The sequence below is a fragment of the Engystomops pustulosus genome, chromosome 7 (assembly GCF_040894005.1).
Source record: "Engystomops pustulosus chromosome 7, aEngPut4.maternal, whole genome shotgun sequence".
Lineage (NCBI taxonomy): Eukaryota > Metazoa > Chordata > Amphibia > Anura > Leptodactylidae > Engystomops > Engystomops pustulosus.
Window position 1 is genome coordinate 4,670,513 of NC_092417.1, and position 18,126 is coordinate 4,688,638.

Sequence of the window (18,126 nt, forward strand, 5' to 3'; positions counted from 1 at the left end):
AATCCTTTGGCGCATCTGAACACCGCTCGTCTTGGAGCACTGGAACAACGGTGGGCCTCCCGACTCGCCAATTTCAACTTTACCATCAAGTACCGGGCTGGCAAGACCAATGACAACGCCAACGCTCTGTCCCGTCTCCCTGACCAGTGGGAGGGACCCTCCACAGATGCTCAGTGGGAAGATGTCGAGATGCCAGCATTCTATGCCCGGTTTGTGCATCAAGATGCCCAGAGAGTTTACTCCCTACCGACAGAGGCAGCGCCAGCTACTCCTCAAGAAGAGTCAGAGCCCCCTGCGGAAAAGGACCTCTGGATGAGTCTTCAGGCTGATAGCCGTGCCATAGGAGAAGTAATGGACTATCTCTCTAGTGGGCGAGTGCCTGAAAGAATCCGGCGCAGAAGAGCTGATGGAGAACTGTCTCAATTGTGGCGCCAGAGAAAGACTCTGAGCATGCACCAGGGTCTGCTAAAGAGAAGAACTCTGGACCCTATCACTTATGACCGGCTGTACCAGATTGTGATTCCCAGGAGGGACGCCAAGATAGTACTGGAAATGTACCATGACCAGTCCGGACACTTTGGCGCTCAGAAGACTGAAGCCACCCTCCGACGGCGATTCTTCTGGGTCAACATGAAGTCCGACATTGAAGCCTGGTGTCAGGAATGCCCAGCCTGCGCCATCGCTCGAGGAGAGCGACACAATCAAAGGGCCCCTCTACGTCCCATTGTGAGCCAACGGCCCTTGGAGATCCTGGCATTGGACCACGTGAAGTTGGAGCCCAGCAGATCCGGTCACAGTTATGCTCTTACTATCATCGACCACTATACCAAATTTGTGGTTGCAGTACCTGTCAGAGACCTGTCTGCAAGGACCACCGCAGCGGCCCTGTGGAAGAGCTTCATCCTCCCCTATGGCTGTCCGGACCAGATCCTTACAGACCAAGGAACAGCATTTGAGTCCTAAGTCTTCCAGGAGCTGTGCACTCTATATGGCTGCAAAAAACTGAGGACCACAGCCTATCATCCCCAAGGCAACGGGCTTTGTGAAAAGATGAATCAGACTCTAATCAATATGCTGAGGACTCTGACTCCTGCAAAAAGGGCTGACTGGCCAAAACTGTTGCCCGAATTAGTGTACCTGTACAACAATACCACTCATTGCTCCACAGGATACACCCCGTATTATCTGATGTTTGGGAGACACGGCCATCTCCCTGCTGATATGACCTGGGACATGGAGTCCCCTGATTCCCAGTCTTTACTCCCCCAGACTGACTGGGTTCACGAACACCAGAGGCGCCTGGCGGATGCCAGAGAAGTTGTGGATCTGCGGTTGGAAGAGGCCCGAGAGAAACAAAAAAGGGACTTCGATCGTAATGCCTGTGCTGAGCCTTTTGCCCCAGGAGATCGGGTGTGGCTGCGCAACAACCATCCTACCAGTAAGCTAGATGGGCGTTGGGAGCGTGAGCCATACCTTGTTAGGGACAGTCTCTCCCCTGAAGTCTACGAGATTTCAAGAGGAGACCGTCCACCACTACATAGGAACCGGCTGAAGAGATGTCTTCGTCCTTTTGCCCCTATGTCTACACCTCTCACCTCGACCCCCAACTTACAGACCTCCTTGTGTTCGCCTACCCCCAGTTTCTTGGAACTTGTGACTGTGCCTCAATTCTGTTTTGTTTCCACTCCAGTAAAAGGTACCCCAGAGAGACCATCATCCCCACCGCAGTCTCCAATACTGCTGCCTGTGGAGGATGATCCGGCTCCACTGTCTGCAACCCCTGAAACATCAGAGCCAGCTGAGACGCCGACTCCAGCGCCTGAATCAGAGGACGACGATGAGGAGATTGTTATCTTCTCCCAGCCGGAACTTCGGAGGTCTCAAAGGGAGACAAAAGGTAAAGCTCCTGCGTACCTGCAGGAGTATCAGCTGGTGTCACGCAGAAGGAGGAGGCAGGTACGTTTTTCTGACACCGAAGTACTTGCCACCGAAGAAGATGCTGAGTAACCCCTGAAGGGCTGTAGCCCACTTCAGGTACTGTACTGTGTACATATTGTATATTTCTGTCCTATACCCCGAAGAGCCAGAGACTTTCCTGAGACTCCTACCCTTATTTATCTCAGTCAAGAGATTCCTACCAAAGGACTCTGTCCCTCTACACATAGAGGAGACCCTTTGCTTCTCAGTGCACTTTTCCCCACATCAAGGGCTGTACCCAGAAGATGGACTTTGTCACTAGAGACCTTCTGTGAGACTTTTGCCAGATACTACCAGGGAAAAGTTGCTATGTCTATTGACTATTATTTTGCACTTAATGCCTTTCCTTGTAGGTACGGACATTATGCTTGCACCTTTAACGTTTGTAACGTTTAAGATGTGTACCCATTGGGCTCCTAAGCCAATGTGAATTTATCACCTGTTTGCACACTGTCATATATGCCAGTAGTCTGCATTAACCCTTTCATAGGCTTTACAGGTTGTAGTGTGGCTGTGTTGGACCGTCTTTTTGTGTAAAACACTGACCGCTACCTGATCCCCCAAACCGAGGTTTGCACATGGGGGTAGTCCGTAAACTGCGGGTCCTTCTGGGACCGGGGGTGTTACAGAGCTAGCACCTGGATGCCACTCATACATGGGTAAGGATGCCAGTCAGGAGGTACTTGTGTCGCATATGCTAACGCAATGCAGATAGACACCTTATATATAATTGCCGCCAGGGATGAAGCGTTGATATAACAAATATACAGGCCTTGGTGCAAGGAGTGGATTACAGGACATGACACCACACCTTTCCTACTGTACAGTTCGGTTTAATGGCGTCAGCGACCAACTGTCATACAGCTACATATTTTTGTCTTAGTCCGACACCAACTCAGGTGCCTGTCTCCAGGACCATGGGCGGTTTGTCCCTACACCTCACATAGCCTGCACTTCCTAGAAGTGCCCTTAGCCCCCTCTGTGCCCCAAACCATCTGTAGTCGAGCCGAGGGCGGCTCTTTCAATTGCCCCCGGGGTATGCAACACCCTCGCCGATGCAATGGCGAGGCAGGGTTTGCGAATACGTCCCACCTGCATGTAATCACCTTACACAACATGGTCCTGATAGGACATAGGGGTATTGCAGTGGTGAATCCTGCCTGGCAAGGCAGAGGTTAAGTATTTTGTATGATGCAAGATGCTGTTGTCCAATGATATGTGTTACATCCTGTGCTCTGTAAGCTGAGATGTGATTGGAGGAGCAGCCACCACCTGACCAGGGGAGTAACAAGATCCCTGGAAACTTCCAGAAGAAGTTAGTTCTCTCTCAGAAGAGAGTGCAGTGTGAGGAGAGAGTTCTCTCTCTCAGATTAGAGACTCAGAGGAGTCTGTGCAGTCAGCACACCAGACCAAGAGCAGGTGAGCCTAGCCCCTGCCTCTGAAGAGTGGAGTATAAGACTAGAGTTAGTGTAGTGAGGAAAGGGGTATCATCTTACCTTTAAAGGTGATACCTGAAGCCCTACAGGACAAACTGAAGCTTCCTACCAAGACACAGCTGCCTCCCAGCCTGCCCTCTACATCCAGGCTGGTGAACTATCTCCTGAGGCTCCCTCCAACTCACATCTCCGCACTCCATCTACCTGTTAAAGGCACGTTGCTGCGGTTCCTGCCGGTTCAAATAAAGAACTGTAAGTTGTTTTCTTCAACTTCTGTCTCCGTCTGGTCCCTGCTAATACGGCTGCCTTCATCACCGGCACCCTGTCCATCACCCAGAGACTCACCCTCGGGACATTAAGGGGTTGCCCCAGGGAGATCCGCTATAGCAGCCTCTCCCTCATCATTTCTTGCCAACACCACCCTGCTGGAGACCTGCCAGGCTGTAGGACAGCCCTCCGGTTCCCCCGTACCAAGCACCGTGACACTAGCGTGCTTAGGCCGCAACTGCCAGCCACTCCGGTATCGCGGGCCCCGGCTGTCACCAGGCCTCACCTCGAGGGCTAGGCCCCGGTGGGGGATGTTGCATAAGATGTGTCATCCAATCACTTGTCTTATACTCTATTCTCTGTAAGCTGAGAGGTAATTGGAGGAGCAGTCACCACCTGACCAGGGGAGTTACAAGACCCTGTCAGGAAACTTCTAGATCTCGTAGTCTCTCCCAGGAGGGAGAAGAGAGCAGTCAGACTAGGAGTCTGCAGCAAGCAGGCTGGAGTAACTCCAGTCTAAAAAAACCACACAGAGACTCATACTCTAGACAACAAAGGGTTGCCCCAGGGAGGTCCGCTATAGCAGCCTCTCCCTCATCATTTCTTGCCAACACCACCTGCTGGAGACCTGCCAGGCTGTAGGACAGCCCTCCGGTTCCCCATACCAAGCACCGTGACAATAGCGTGCCTAGGCCGCAACCGCCAGCCACTGCGGGCCCTGGCTGTCTCCAGGCCCCAAGAAAAGGCTAGGCCCCGGTGGGGGATGTTGCACATGGTTGGGGTGTCCCTGAGCATACAGTCAGTCCTATAGTTACAGTGATAGCCATGGTTGGGGTGTCCCTGAGCATACAGTAAGTCCTATAGATACAGTGATAGTCATGGTTGGGGTGTCCCTGAGCATACAGTCAGTCCTATAGATACAGTGATAGTCATGGTTGGGGTGTCCCTGAGCATACAGTCAGTCCTATAGATACAGTGATAGTCATGGTTGGGGTGTCCCTGAGCATACAGTCAGTCCTATAGTTACAGTGATAGTCATGGTTGGGGTGTCTCTGAGCATACAGTCAGTCCTATAGTTACAGTGATAGTCATGGTTGGGGTGTCCCTGAGCATACAGTCAGTCAGAGACCGGCTAGCAAGAAGAATAAGTAAGCATGGAATAGAAAGCGTGGAAGCGTGCTGACTTCCCTCTAGCTTTACAGACGTGGCACTGGTCAGCAGGACTTGGAAAGGACCGTCGTAGCGAGGCTCCAGACTCTCTCTCTGGTGTGTCTTCACCACCCGTAGTCTCCAGGCTTCAGGGTATGCGTCCTGAGGTCTCTGTCTGCATATGAAAAGGAATCAGAAACCCTTTTGCGGACCTTTTCCAAGGCCTCGCTCAACTGTGTGGCACATTCCACCTGGTTTCCTGCCATCAGCTATAGGATCTGTGGGAAGAAGGGGCCTAGTCTGGGTGCACAGCCAAAAAGTACTTCAAACGACAATCCCATCTTTCTGTTGGGTGTGGTCCTAAGTGAATAGTGGGCAGCAGGAAAGCACTCACGCCATGGTTTCCCTGTTACTTCCATGGCCTCCCAGATCTCTAACTTAAGAGTGCCGTTTAGAGTATCTCAAATGCACCACTAATTTGGGAAGGGCAAGGGGTGTGCAGGGCCTGTTCTACACCCAGGAGGGACAAGGCTTCAGGTCTTTACCTGTCCAGTGAAGTGGGTTCTGCGACCGGACTCTATGGTCTCTGGAGGTCCAAACCTGCAGAAAAATCTCACTCACCACCTTCTTGGCTGCAGCTCTGGCAGTAGCCTTGGTCATGGGAGAAGCTTCTGGCCACCCTGGAAAGAGATCAATGCACACAAGCACGTATTCCTACGTACCACTTTTTGGTAGCTGGATAAAATCCATCTGCAGTCTCTGGAAGGGATACAGCAGCTCGGGTGTCACCTTCTGTGGGGTCTTTACCACCTCACCCGGGTTGTGGCGGGCACAGACTATAAAGGCTTTCACTAGTCTAGTGACAGGGGTAGTAATGCCCGGGCAAACCACTGGTGGTTTATGAGCACTAGCATGGCCATTTTGGATGTGTGTGTGTCCGTGGGCTACTTGACTTACTGTCGGGTGCAGGGCTCCGGGCAGGCACACCCTCTCTCCCAGCATCCAGGTCCCATCGGCATCTGGGCTCCAACTTTCCTCCACACTTCCTTCACTTCTGATGACACTCGGGCCACCAGGGACTGGAACACCTGTGGATCAAACTTTTAGCTCAGAACTCACGGCTGAGACTTCAGGACAGTCTGTGGGCTCCATCTGTGCAGCTGCCTTCTCCATCCCGTCAGCCACATACTTGCCCTTGGCTTGTGGAGTTAGCAAACTGTGTGTGCTATTACTTATACTATCCCCACCTCTTGTGGAAGTAAGAGAGCATCCATGAGCTCTATAACCAGCGTGCCATGCTTAAAGGGGGTCCCTGCAGAGGTGAGGAAATCTCTGGCCTTCCATATGGGTTCATAGTCGTGTTTAGACCCCAGAACTATACCTTGAGTATAGATGTTTGTCCTTTTACCTTTCACCAGCTGTAGCACTTCCCTGAGTGCCGTCACTTCACCTCCTGCGCTGATCTGTGTGGAGGGAGTGGTTCTTGTACTACCTCATGTGCGCCACTGACCACTGTATATCCAGTGTAGAACCGTCTGTCTTCTCCTGCAGACCTGGAGCCATCTATGAGAAAAAACTCAACATCTGGGTTACTCACCCTTCTCCCCCCCCCTCTCTGAATCCTGGAAGACTGGCGACAAAATGAAGGATTCAGAGCTGTGCACCTTATCAGTGTGTCCTGGGGCATCAGGAGTGCACACTGGAGTCTGAGCTGTCTGGCCTTGGCTCAGATGCTTGGGCTGTACTTGGGTGAGGATACTGTGCAAGGTATGTGGGGTTTGCACTGTAACTGAGTGATCTAGGGTCTGGGATCAACTCACTGGCCTTGCTGAGCAGATTGCTGGCTGCAGCTACTGACACATGCGGGACTCCCCTCACGACCGGGGTCTAACCGGGCCTAATAGTGGGCCACTGGGGTGGCCACCGCGTTCCTGGGCTAGGACACCTGTGGCCTAGATACTCGGTGGAAAATAAAAGGTCTGGTTCAGTGGCATGTGCCTTGGGCCGGGGCAGACAGGATTTGCCAGCTTAGGGCTATGGAATGCATCAATTGCCTCCTGACTAAGGGCAAATGGGGAAGAGGCAATTCAGTCATCAAGGGGCAGCAGACCTTATCCCAGGCCTGCAGGAGCTGGCCAGTCCTAGAATCATGTGGAGAGCCTTAGGGCCTCAGGGCAGGGGCACATTGTGGACTGCCAGCTTTCTTTCCTCTGCCAGGTATCTGACTGTGGCTGGGAAGCAGTGGCCTAGGAAGACCACCTTCTCCTGGTAGTACTGGAGCTTGTCTCTGGGAACTTTGCAACCCTTCTGGAACAGAAAACACATAAGGTCAATAAATGCATCCTGGCAAACAAAAACAGTAGGTCCTCCGCATACTGAAAAGGAGAACATCCAGTAAGGGGCTAGTCTGCCAGTCTACTCCCTGTAGGGCCGTGGGGTATTGGCTGGGTGAGTTTTACCCCCCTTGTGGGAATCTGCACCAGGTGTACTGGAATACTGAACTGGTAAAGGCAAATAGGTCCTGGCAATCCTCATGTAGGGGCACAGAGAGGAAAACATTTGCCAAATCAATAACAGTGAATAATATGTCACTCTCATGGACTGCTGCCAGTTTGGGCTAGGGACCACTGGGCTTCAGTACACTCATTGGCAGCGTAGAGGTCATGGACCATCCTACATGCATCAGGCTGTTCTTTCTGGGTCTTTTTCTTGACTGGAAATGGGTTAAAATCATCATCGGACTAGCAGGGGAGAGTTCTACAATGAAAGGCAATAACTCTGTTTGGGGGGCTGTTCAGAAGGGGGACTGTTCTCGCTAACATCCCTGTCCGTTACCACCCCCCCTTGTCCTGCCCTGTTGGGGCCGTCTCCGCCACTCACTATAGTAATGTCTCCTCCCCACAGTCGAAACACGCCCACTTGGGTTGGTCGGTTGAGACTTCCGGAGATGTTGTCAGTCTGTGAAACATCCTCTATTCCCTCTGAACGTCAATGTGTCAGAGTCCTCCACCACATCTCCAGCCCAGTGTGCTTTCAGTCACAATCTTATCAGTCCCTGTATACGCAAGTCTGGTTGAGATGTCTCTAGTCCGTTAACACCTTTGGTAACAACCCATTGCAAAACAGATGTACACTACACTGTCAGGTCACCATCCCATGGAACTCTTCCATTACCGTGTGCGTCTCCGCTTTATCTCATCCAGACATATAGGATTCTCTTAACCATCTATAAACTTCTGGCTAGACTCCAATGTCTCAACAAAATCCAGGTACACTTATGTTGGTTTTTAATCAAAAAGGAACAAAAGTCAGTCATAGGCTCTGTAATACAGTTGGGGGGCTCATTCTTGCTTAGTCTGTTTGTGGGTTACACAGGAGGACATCACATCATACTGTATTCTTGTTCCACAACCAAATAAATTCCTTCAAGTCTTTTTTAGATTGTCAGGGAGAACTCTAAACGCAGTGATCTGCCCCTCCCAATTGAAAATATTAGCACTAGCCTGTAAACCACGAGATAACAGAACACAGATTCCAAGCAACTCAATATGGAGAAATGCAGTTTTCCGTGAACGTCAAGGTCACTGTCGTCTCTCTCGTAGATAAGACAGACAAAGAATTCAGGCAAAGCCCTAGACTTATATGTCCGTCCTTTACAAAACAAAATGCAGCTCCAACAGCCCCCACCCTTTTGTTAACCCCTTAAATGCCAGAAAGCAGGTACCAGATGCATTGCAACACTTTTTATAGTAATTTTTCTCTAATTGTTGGGATCAAATACATTTTAATAATACTCAAACAACATCCCACACTCCAAGACCCCTAGCAGACGCCCGAAACGGTGAAATATCACCAGCCGGCATTTTTTCAAACGTCTGGCAGGACGCCTCAAGCATGGTCAGCTGTTATCCTACAAAGCCCCACAACCAGCCTTTATGGCTGCCAACAGCTTACCATAGGCAATTAACTTTCAGGGACTTGAAAGGAATATAACTTAAGATGGCCGCCACTGAAGAATGGTAGGGCGTGTCATCTTCTCTAACCACCAGATACAGGGGTGGAGTCTGGATTACAGGGGCCATTTTTCACTCCAAGGAAAATATAATAAAATCTCTTTTTCTCAAATTCTTTCCACATCAAAAACTTTGAAATGTCCCTTATCGCCTGTCTCTTTCTTCATTGGGCACTCTGAAGGATTCCTGTCACTCTGTCCTGGTCCGTCTGTCAGTCAGAGGCTCTAAGTGTCTGTTTGCAAATCTGATCACGTTTTCTCACTTGTACAATCATCAGATCCTCTAACACATCCCAAAAAAACTTTCAAACCTTCACTATGACCTTTCATTTCAAACCCAAAACTACCAGCCCTTATGTCCGATCATGTCAACTTGCACTTTTCCATCAGTCCTACTTAACTCAACAACCTTCTGTCTCTGTGCATCTTTCCCCTTCATGTGGGACACAATCTTCCTTATCCCTTTGTCTGCAATGCAACGCACTTGGCTCAATTCCAATTCACTCTGCTGTGCTCTCTGTATCTACAACTACGATACCGTTACAGGGACACATCCCCAAAGATTCAGCGGATGCCAACATCTCGATTTATTGACAAACAAAGAAACTAGCTACCAGAGAATATCTCACAAAGGACGCTACACCAAGCCACTGCCTGACTAGACTGACTGTATACCAAGCCACTGCCTGACTAGACTGACTGTATACCAAGCCACTGCCTGACTAGACTGACTGTATACCAAGTCACTGCCTGACTAGACTGACTGTATACCAAGTCACTGCCTGACTAGACGGACTGTACACCAAGCCACTGCCTGACTAGACTGACTGTATACCAAGTCACTGCCTGACTAGACTGACTGTATACCAAGCCACTGCCTGACTAGACTGACTGTATACCAAGTCACTGCATGACTAGACTGACTCTATACCAAGCCACTGCCCGACTAGACTGACTGTATACCAAGTCACTGCCTGACTAGACTGACTGTATACCAAGCCACTGCCTGACTAGACTGACTGTATACCAAGCCACTGCCTGCCTAGACTGACTGTATACCAAGCCACTGCCTGACTAGACTGACTGTATACCAAGTCACTGCATGACTAGACTGACTCTATACCAAGCCACTGCCCGACTAGACTGACTGTATACCAAGTCACTGCCTGACTAGACTGACTGTATACCAAGCCACTGCCTGACTAGACTGACTGTATACCAAGCCACTGCCTGACTAGACTGACTGTATACCAAGCCACTGCCTGACTAGACTGACTGTATACCAAGCCACTGCCTGACTAGACTGACTGTATACCAAGCCACTGCCTGACTAGACTGACTGTATACCAAGCCACTGCCTGACTAGACGGACTCTATACCAAGCCACTGCCTGACTAGACTGACTGTATACCAAGCCACTGCCTGACTAGACTGACTGTATACCAAGCCACTGCCTGACTAGACTGACTGTATACCAAGTCACTGCCTGACTAGACTGACTCTATACCAAGCCACTGCCCGACTAGACTGACTGTATACCAAGCCACTGCCTGACTAGACTGACTGTATACCAAGCCACTGCCTGACTAGACTGACTGTATACCAAGCCACTGCCTGACTAGACTGACTGTATACCAAGCCACTGCCTGACTAGACTGACTGTATACCAAGTCACTGCCTGACTAGACTGACTGTATACCAAGCCACTGCCTGACTAGACTGACTGTATACCAAGCCACTGCCTGACTAGACTGACTCTATACCAAGCCACTGCCTGACTAGACTGACTGTATACCAAGCCACTGCCTGACTAGACTGACTGTATACCAAGCCACTGCCTGACTAGACTGACTGTATACCAAGCCACTGCCTGACTAGACTGACTGTATACCAAGCCACTGCCTGACTAGACTGACTGTATACCAAGCCACTGCCTGACTAGACTGACTGTATACCAAGCCACTGCCTGACTAGACTGACTGTATACCAAGCCACTGCCTGACTAGACGGACTCTATACCAAGCCACTGCCTGACTAGACTGACTGTATACCAAGCCACTGCCTGACTAGACTGACTGTATACCAAGCCACTGCCTGACTAGACTGACTGTATACCAAGCCACTGCCTGACTAGACTGACTGTATACCAAGCCACTGCCTGACTAGACGGACTCTATACCAAGCCACTGCCTGACTAGACTGACTGTATACCAAGCCACTGCCTGACTAGACTGACTGTATACCAAGCCACTGCCTGACTAGACTGACTCTATACCAAGCCACTGCCTGACTAGACTGACTGTATACCAAGCCACTGCCTGACTAGACTGACTGTATACCAAGCCACTGCCTGACTAGACTGACTGTATACCAAGCCACTGCCTGACTAGACTGACTGTATACCAAGCCACTGCCTGACTAGACTGACTGTACACCAAGCCACTGCCTGACTAGACTGACTGTATACCAAGCCACTGCCTGACTAGACTGACTCTATACCAAGCCACTGCCTGACTAGACTGACTCTATACCAAGCCACTGCCTGACTAGACTGACTCTATACCAAGCCACTGCCTGACTAGACTGACTGTATACCAAGTCACTGCCTGCCTAGACTGACTCTATACCAAGCCACTGCCTGACTAGACTGACTGCATACCAAGCCACTGCCTGACTAGACTGACTGTATACCAAGCCACTGCCTGACTAGACTGACTCTATACCAAGCCACTGCCTGACTAGACTGACTGTATACCAAGTCACTGCCTGACTAGACTGACTGTATACCAAGCCACTGCCTGACTAGACTGACTGCATACCAAGCCACTGCCTGACTAGACTGACTGTATACCAAGTCACTGCCTGACTAGACTGACTGTATACCAAGCCACTGCCTGACTAGACTGACTGTATACCAAGCCACTGCCTGACTAGACTGACTGTACACCAAGCCACTGCCTGACTAGACTGACTGTATACCAAGCCACTGCCTGACTAGACTGACTCTATACCAAGCCACTGCCTGACTAGACTGACTCTATACCAAGCCACTGCCTGACTAGACTGACTCTATACCAAGCCACTGCCTGACTAGACTGACTGTATACCAAGTCACTGCCTGCCTAGACTGACTCTATACCAAGCCACTGCCTGACTAGACTGACTGCATACCAAGCCACTGCCTGACTAGACTGACTGTATACCAAGCCACTGCCTGACTAGACTGACTCTATACCAAGCCACTGCCTGACTAGACTGACTGTATACCAAGTCACTGCCTGACTAGACTGACTGTATACCAAGCCACTGCCTGACTAGACTGACTGCATACCAAGCCACTGCCTGACTAGACTGACTGTATACCAAGTCACTGCCTGACTAGACTGACTGTATACCAAGCCACTGCCTGCCTAGACTGACTAAGGGCGCTGTCCCACGTTGCGTTTGCAAATGCAGACGCAGACAAAACCGCGCCCACCGGGGCGGTCCACTGTCCGATCGCATCAGCGTTTCTATGGAAACGCCTGCGATCGGGTACGAGCCGCTGGTGTTTTGCGTTAAATTAATGCAATACACCGGCGGCTCGTTCCCGATCGCAGGCGTTTCCATAGAAACGCCGATGCAATCGGACCGCCCCGGCGGGCGCGGTTTTGTCTGCGTTTGCAAACGCAACGTGGGACAGCGCCCTAAAACATGTCGCCATCCTCCACTAGTTCTCACAGCCACACGAGACCGCTCAGACTCCCGTAGAAAGTCTAGCGCTCGCCTGATCAGGGCGGGTCTCCGCAATCTGAACTCTGTCACAATCTATGGGAAAAACCAGTCCCAAACAAACAGTATCCAGACACTATGATAATCCGACTATCACAACAGAATATCTCCCACGCGTGCATTGCAGACATCTAAGGGTTACTACTTCCCGTCTCACAGCTTCAGCTAACACCACAGACTGTCTGACCATCCGTCACTGTCCAGTCTCTGTCAATCACCTTACAAAGTGGTTCTTTGCCAAAAACTCTGAGCTTACGTTACAGTGAACAACAGTGGCAAATACATAACACAGAGACAGTCTTACCCGGTCCGTCCAACTAGTGACACAGAAGTGACATATCAAGGTAGACAACAAAAACAGCTTACCCTGAGAGCTCTCTGGTCAGTTCTGTTCACCAAGCCGGCGGGGACACTTCACGGAGGCTGCCTCGGTGTTGTTGTTCACTTCTAAGCCCAACCAGGGACGCCAAATATTGTTAGGGATTTTTATGCAGGGCCCCAACAGCCCTCTTGACTTTTGTAAGGTGAGTCCTAATTAACCCTTTCATGATTGTCCTGGTACCAGGAGCTTCAGCACAAACTAAGACACGTCAGTCAATCTCTCTCTTAGTGTATGTAAAGATCTTCTCCCGTTTAATAATCAAAATGCATAATATATTACAGACAGAAGAGTCATCAAAGGGGCGTGAATAGTATACTGTAAAGCTATTGGTCATCAGCACATTCTGGGGAAAAAAAGTTAATTAATTGTGCTCCGTTCTCAGAGACCTTGTACACAGATATTGTTTATACTAATGCTGAGGGCGCGTTCACATGTTGCGTTTTGGTTGCGTTTTCATATACAACAGCTGATGTGAGGTAATTTGCCTAATTACATTACCGTTTACGTTTGTAAACACAATGTTAACGCATGTGTTAACAAAACAAATATGTTAACACTTTGTTAACGCAAATGTTAACATCGTGTTTGCGATGCGTTTTGTAAACGGAAACGTTAACAATGATGTAATTAGGCAAATCACCTCTCCTCAGCTGTAGTATATGCGTTTCAAACGCAATGAAAACGCAGGTCAAAACGCAACGTGTGAACGCGCCCTGAGAAGAATAAGATAAGTGGCTCCAGAATCACAATATAATCAAGGACAGACTGGCTTCTCATTACATGTCACAGGTTATTAGCTGACAGGCGAGCAAACAGGTTACATAAAATGAAGTTTGGATCATGACATTAACTTGAACATGGCCGCTGTATCTAAGATGGCGTCCGAGACCAGTGCGACCTCCTTAACATGTGTGATACTGCCTGCTGAGCTGTGTATCTAATCCTATCCTGTGTGATACTGCCTGCTGAGCTGTGTATCTAATCCTATCCTGTGTGATACTGCTGAGCTGTGTATCTAATCCTATCCTGTGTGATACTGCTGAGCTGTGTATCTAATCTTCTCCTGTGTGATACTGCTGAGCTGTGTATCTAATCCTATCCTGTGTGATACTGTCTGCTGAGCTGTGTATCTAATCCTATCCTGTGTGATACTGCTGAGCTGTGTATCTAATCCTATCCTGTGTGATACTGCTGAGCTGTGTATCTAATCCTATCCTGTGTGATACTGCTGAGCTGTGTATCTAATCCTATCCTGTGTGATACTGCTGAGCTGTGTATCTAATCCTATCCTGTGTGATACTGCTGAGCTGTGTATCTAATCCTATCCTGTGTGATACTGCTGAGCTGTGTATCTAATCCTCTCCTGTGTGATACTGCTGAGCTGTGTATCTAATCGTATTCTGTGTGATACTGCTGAGCTGTTTATCTAATCCTCTCCTGTGTGATACTGCTGAGCTGTGTATCTAATCCTATCCTGTGTGATACAGTCTGCTGAGCTGTGTATCTAATCCTCTCCTGTGTGATACTGCTGAGCTGTGTATCTAATGCTATCCTGTGTGGTACAGCCTGCTGATCTGTGTATCTAATCCTATCCTGTGTGATACTGCTGAGCTGTGTATCTAATCCTATCCTGTGTGATACTGCTGAGCTGTGTATCTAATCCTATCCTGTGTGATACTGCTGAGCTGTGTATCTAATCCTATCCTGTGTGATACAGCCTGCTGAGCTGTGTATCTAATCCTATCCTGTGTGATACTGCCTGCTGAGCTGTGTATCTAATCCTATCCTGTGTGATACAGCCTGCTGAGCTGTGTATCTAATCCTCTCCTGTGTGATACTGCTGAGCTGTGTATCTAATCCTATCCTGTGTGATACAGCCTGCTGAGCTGTGTATCTAATCCTATCCTGTGTGACACAACCTGCTGAGCTGTGTATCTAATCCTATCCTGTGTGATACAGCCTGCTGAGCTGTGTATCTAATCCTATCCTGTGTGATACTGCTGAGCTGTGTATCTAATCCTCTCCTGTGTGATACTGCTGAGCTGTGTATCTGATCCTATTCTGTGTGATACTGCTGAGCTGTGTATCTAATCCTATCCTGTGTGATACTGACTGCTGAGCTGTGTATCTAATCCTCTCCTGTGTGATACTGCTGAGCCGTGTATATAATCCTCTTCTGTGTGATACTGCTGAGCTGTGTATCTAATTCTCTCCTGTGTGATACTGCTGAGCTGTGTATCTAATCCTCTCATGTGTGATACTGCTGAGCTGTGTATCTAATTCTCTCCTGTGTGATACTGCTGAGCTGTGTATCTAATCCTCTCCTGTGTGATACTGCTGAGCTGTGTATCTGATCCTCTCCTGTGTGATACTGCTGAGCTGTGTATCTAATCCTCTCCTGTGTGATAATGCTGAGCCGTGTATCTAATCCTATCCTGTGTGATACTGCTGAGCTGTGTATCTAATCCTCTCCTGTGTGATACTGCTGAGCTGTGTATCTAATCCTCTCCTGTGTGATACTGCTGAGCTGGGTATCTAATCCTATCCTGTGTGATACTGCCTGCTGAGCTGTGTATCTAATCCTATCCTGTGTGATACTGTTGAGCTGTGTATCTAATCCTATCCTGTGTGATACAGCCTGCTGAGCTGTGTATCTAATCCTATCCTGTGTGATACAGCCTGCTGAGCTGTGTATCTAATCCTATCCTGTGTGATACAGCCTGCTGAGCTGTGTATCTAATCCTATCCTGTGTGATACTGCTGAGCTGTGTATCTAATCCTCTCCTGTGTGATACTGCAGAGCTGTGTATCTGATCCTATTCTGTGTGATACTGCTGAGCTGTGTATCTAATCCTATCCTGTGTGATACTGACTGCTGAGCTGTGTATCTAATCCTCTCCTGTGTGATACTGCTGAGCTGTGTATCTAATTCTCTCATGTGTGATACTGCTGAGCTGTGTATCTAATCCTCTCATGTGTGATACTGCTGAGCTGTGTATCTAATTCTCTCCTGTGTGATACTGCTGAGCTGTGTATCTGATCCTCTCCTGTGTGATACTGCTGAGCTGTGTATCTAATCCTCTCCTGTGTGATACAGTCTGCTGAGCTGTGTATCTAATCCTCTCCTCTGTGATACTGCTGAGCTGGGTATCTGATCCTCTCCTGTGTGATACTGCTGAGCTGTGTATCTAATCCTCTCCTGTGTGATAATGCTGAGCCGTGTATCTAATCCTATCCTGTGTGATACTGCTGAGCTGTGTATCTAATCCTATCCTGTGTGATACTGACTGCTGAGCTGTGTATCTAATCCTCTCCTGTGTGATACTGCTGAGCTGTGTATCTAATCCTCTCCTGTGTGATACTGCTGAGCTGTGTATCTAATCCTCTCCTCTGTGATACTGCTGAGCTGGGTATCTGATCCTCTCCTGTGTGATACTGCTGAGCTGTGTATCTAATCCTCTCCTGTGTGATACTGCTGAGCTGGGTATCTAATCCTATCCTGTGTAATACTTTCTGCTGAGCTGTGTATCTAATCCTCTCCTGTGTGATACTGCCTGCTGAGCTGTGTATCTAATCCTATCCTGTGTAATACTTTCTGCTGAGCTGTGTATCTAATCCTATCCTGTGTGATACTGCTGAGCTGTGTATCTAATCTTATCCTGTGTGATACTGACTGCTGAGCTGTGTATCTAATCCTATCCTGTGTGATATTGCTGAGCTGTGTATCTAATCCTATCCTGTGTGATACTGCTGAGCTGTGTATCTAATCCTCTCCTGTGTGATACTGCCTGCTGAGCTGTGTATCTAATCCTCTCCTGTGTGATACTGTCTGCTGAGCTGTGTATCTAATCCTCTCCTGTGTGATACTGCTGAGCTGTGTATCTAATCCTCTCCTGTGTGATACTGTCTGCGGAGCTGGGTATCTAATCCTATCCTGTGTGATACTGTCTGCTGAGCTGTGTATCTAATCCTATCCTGTGTAATACTTTCTGCTGAGCTGTGTATCTAATCCTCTCCTGTGTGATACTGCCTGCTGAGCTGTGTATCTAATCCTCTCCTGTGTGATACTGACTGCTGAGCTGTGTATCTAATCCTCTCCTGTGTGATACTGTCTGCTGAGCTGTGTATCTAATCCTATCCTGTGTAATACTTTCTGCTGAGCTGTGTATCTAATCCTCTCCTGTGTGATACTGCTGAGCTGTGTATCTAATCCTCTCCTGTGTGATACTGCTGAGCTGTGTATCTAATCCTCTCCTGTGTGATACTGTCTGCTGAGCTGGGTATCTAATCCTATCCTGTGTGATACTGTTTGCTAAGCTGTGTATCTAATCCTATCCTTTGTGATACAGTCTGCTGAGCTGTGTATCTAATCCTATCCTTTGTGATACTGCTGAGCTGTGTATCTAATCCTGTGTGATACTGCTGAGCTGTGTATCTAATCCTGTGTGATACTGCTGAGCTGTGTATCTAATCCTCTCCTGTATGATACTGCTGAGCTGTGTATCTAATCCTCTCCTGTGTGATAATGCTGAGCCGTGTATCTAATCCTATCCTGTGTGATACTGCTGAGCTGTGTATCTAATCCTCTCCTGTGTGATACTGCTGAGCTGTGTATCTAATCCTCTCCTGTGTGATACTGCTGAGCTGGGTATCTAATCCTCTCCTGTGTGATACTGCTGAGCTGTGTATCTAATCCTCTCCTGTGTGATACTGCTGAGCTGTGTATCTAATCCTCTCCTGTGTGATACTGTTGAGCTGTGTATCTAATCCTATCCTGTGTGATACAGCCTGCTGAGCTGTGTATCTAATCCTATCCTGTGTGATACAGCCTGCTGAGCTGTGTATCTAATCCTATCCTGTGTGATACAGCCTGCTGAGCTGTGTATCTAATCCTATCCTGTGTGATACTGCTGAGCTGTGTATCTAATCCTCTCCTGTGTGATACTGCAGAGCTGTGTATCTGATCCTATTCTGTGTGATACTGCTGAGCTGTGTATCTAATCCTATCCTGTGTGATACTGACTGCTGAGCTGTGTATCTAATCCTCTCCTGTGTGATACTGCTGAGCTGTGTATCTAATTCTCTCATGTGTGATACTGCTGAGCTGTGTATCTAATCCTCTCATGTGTGAT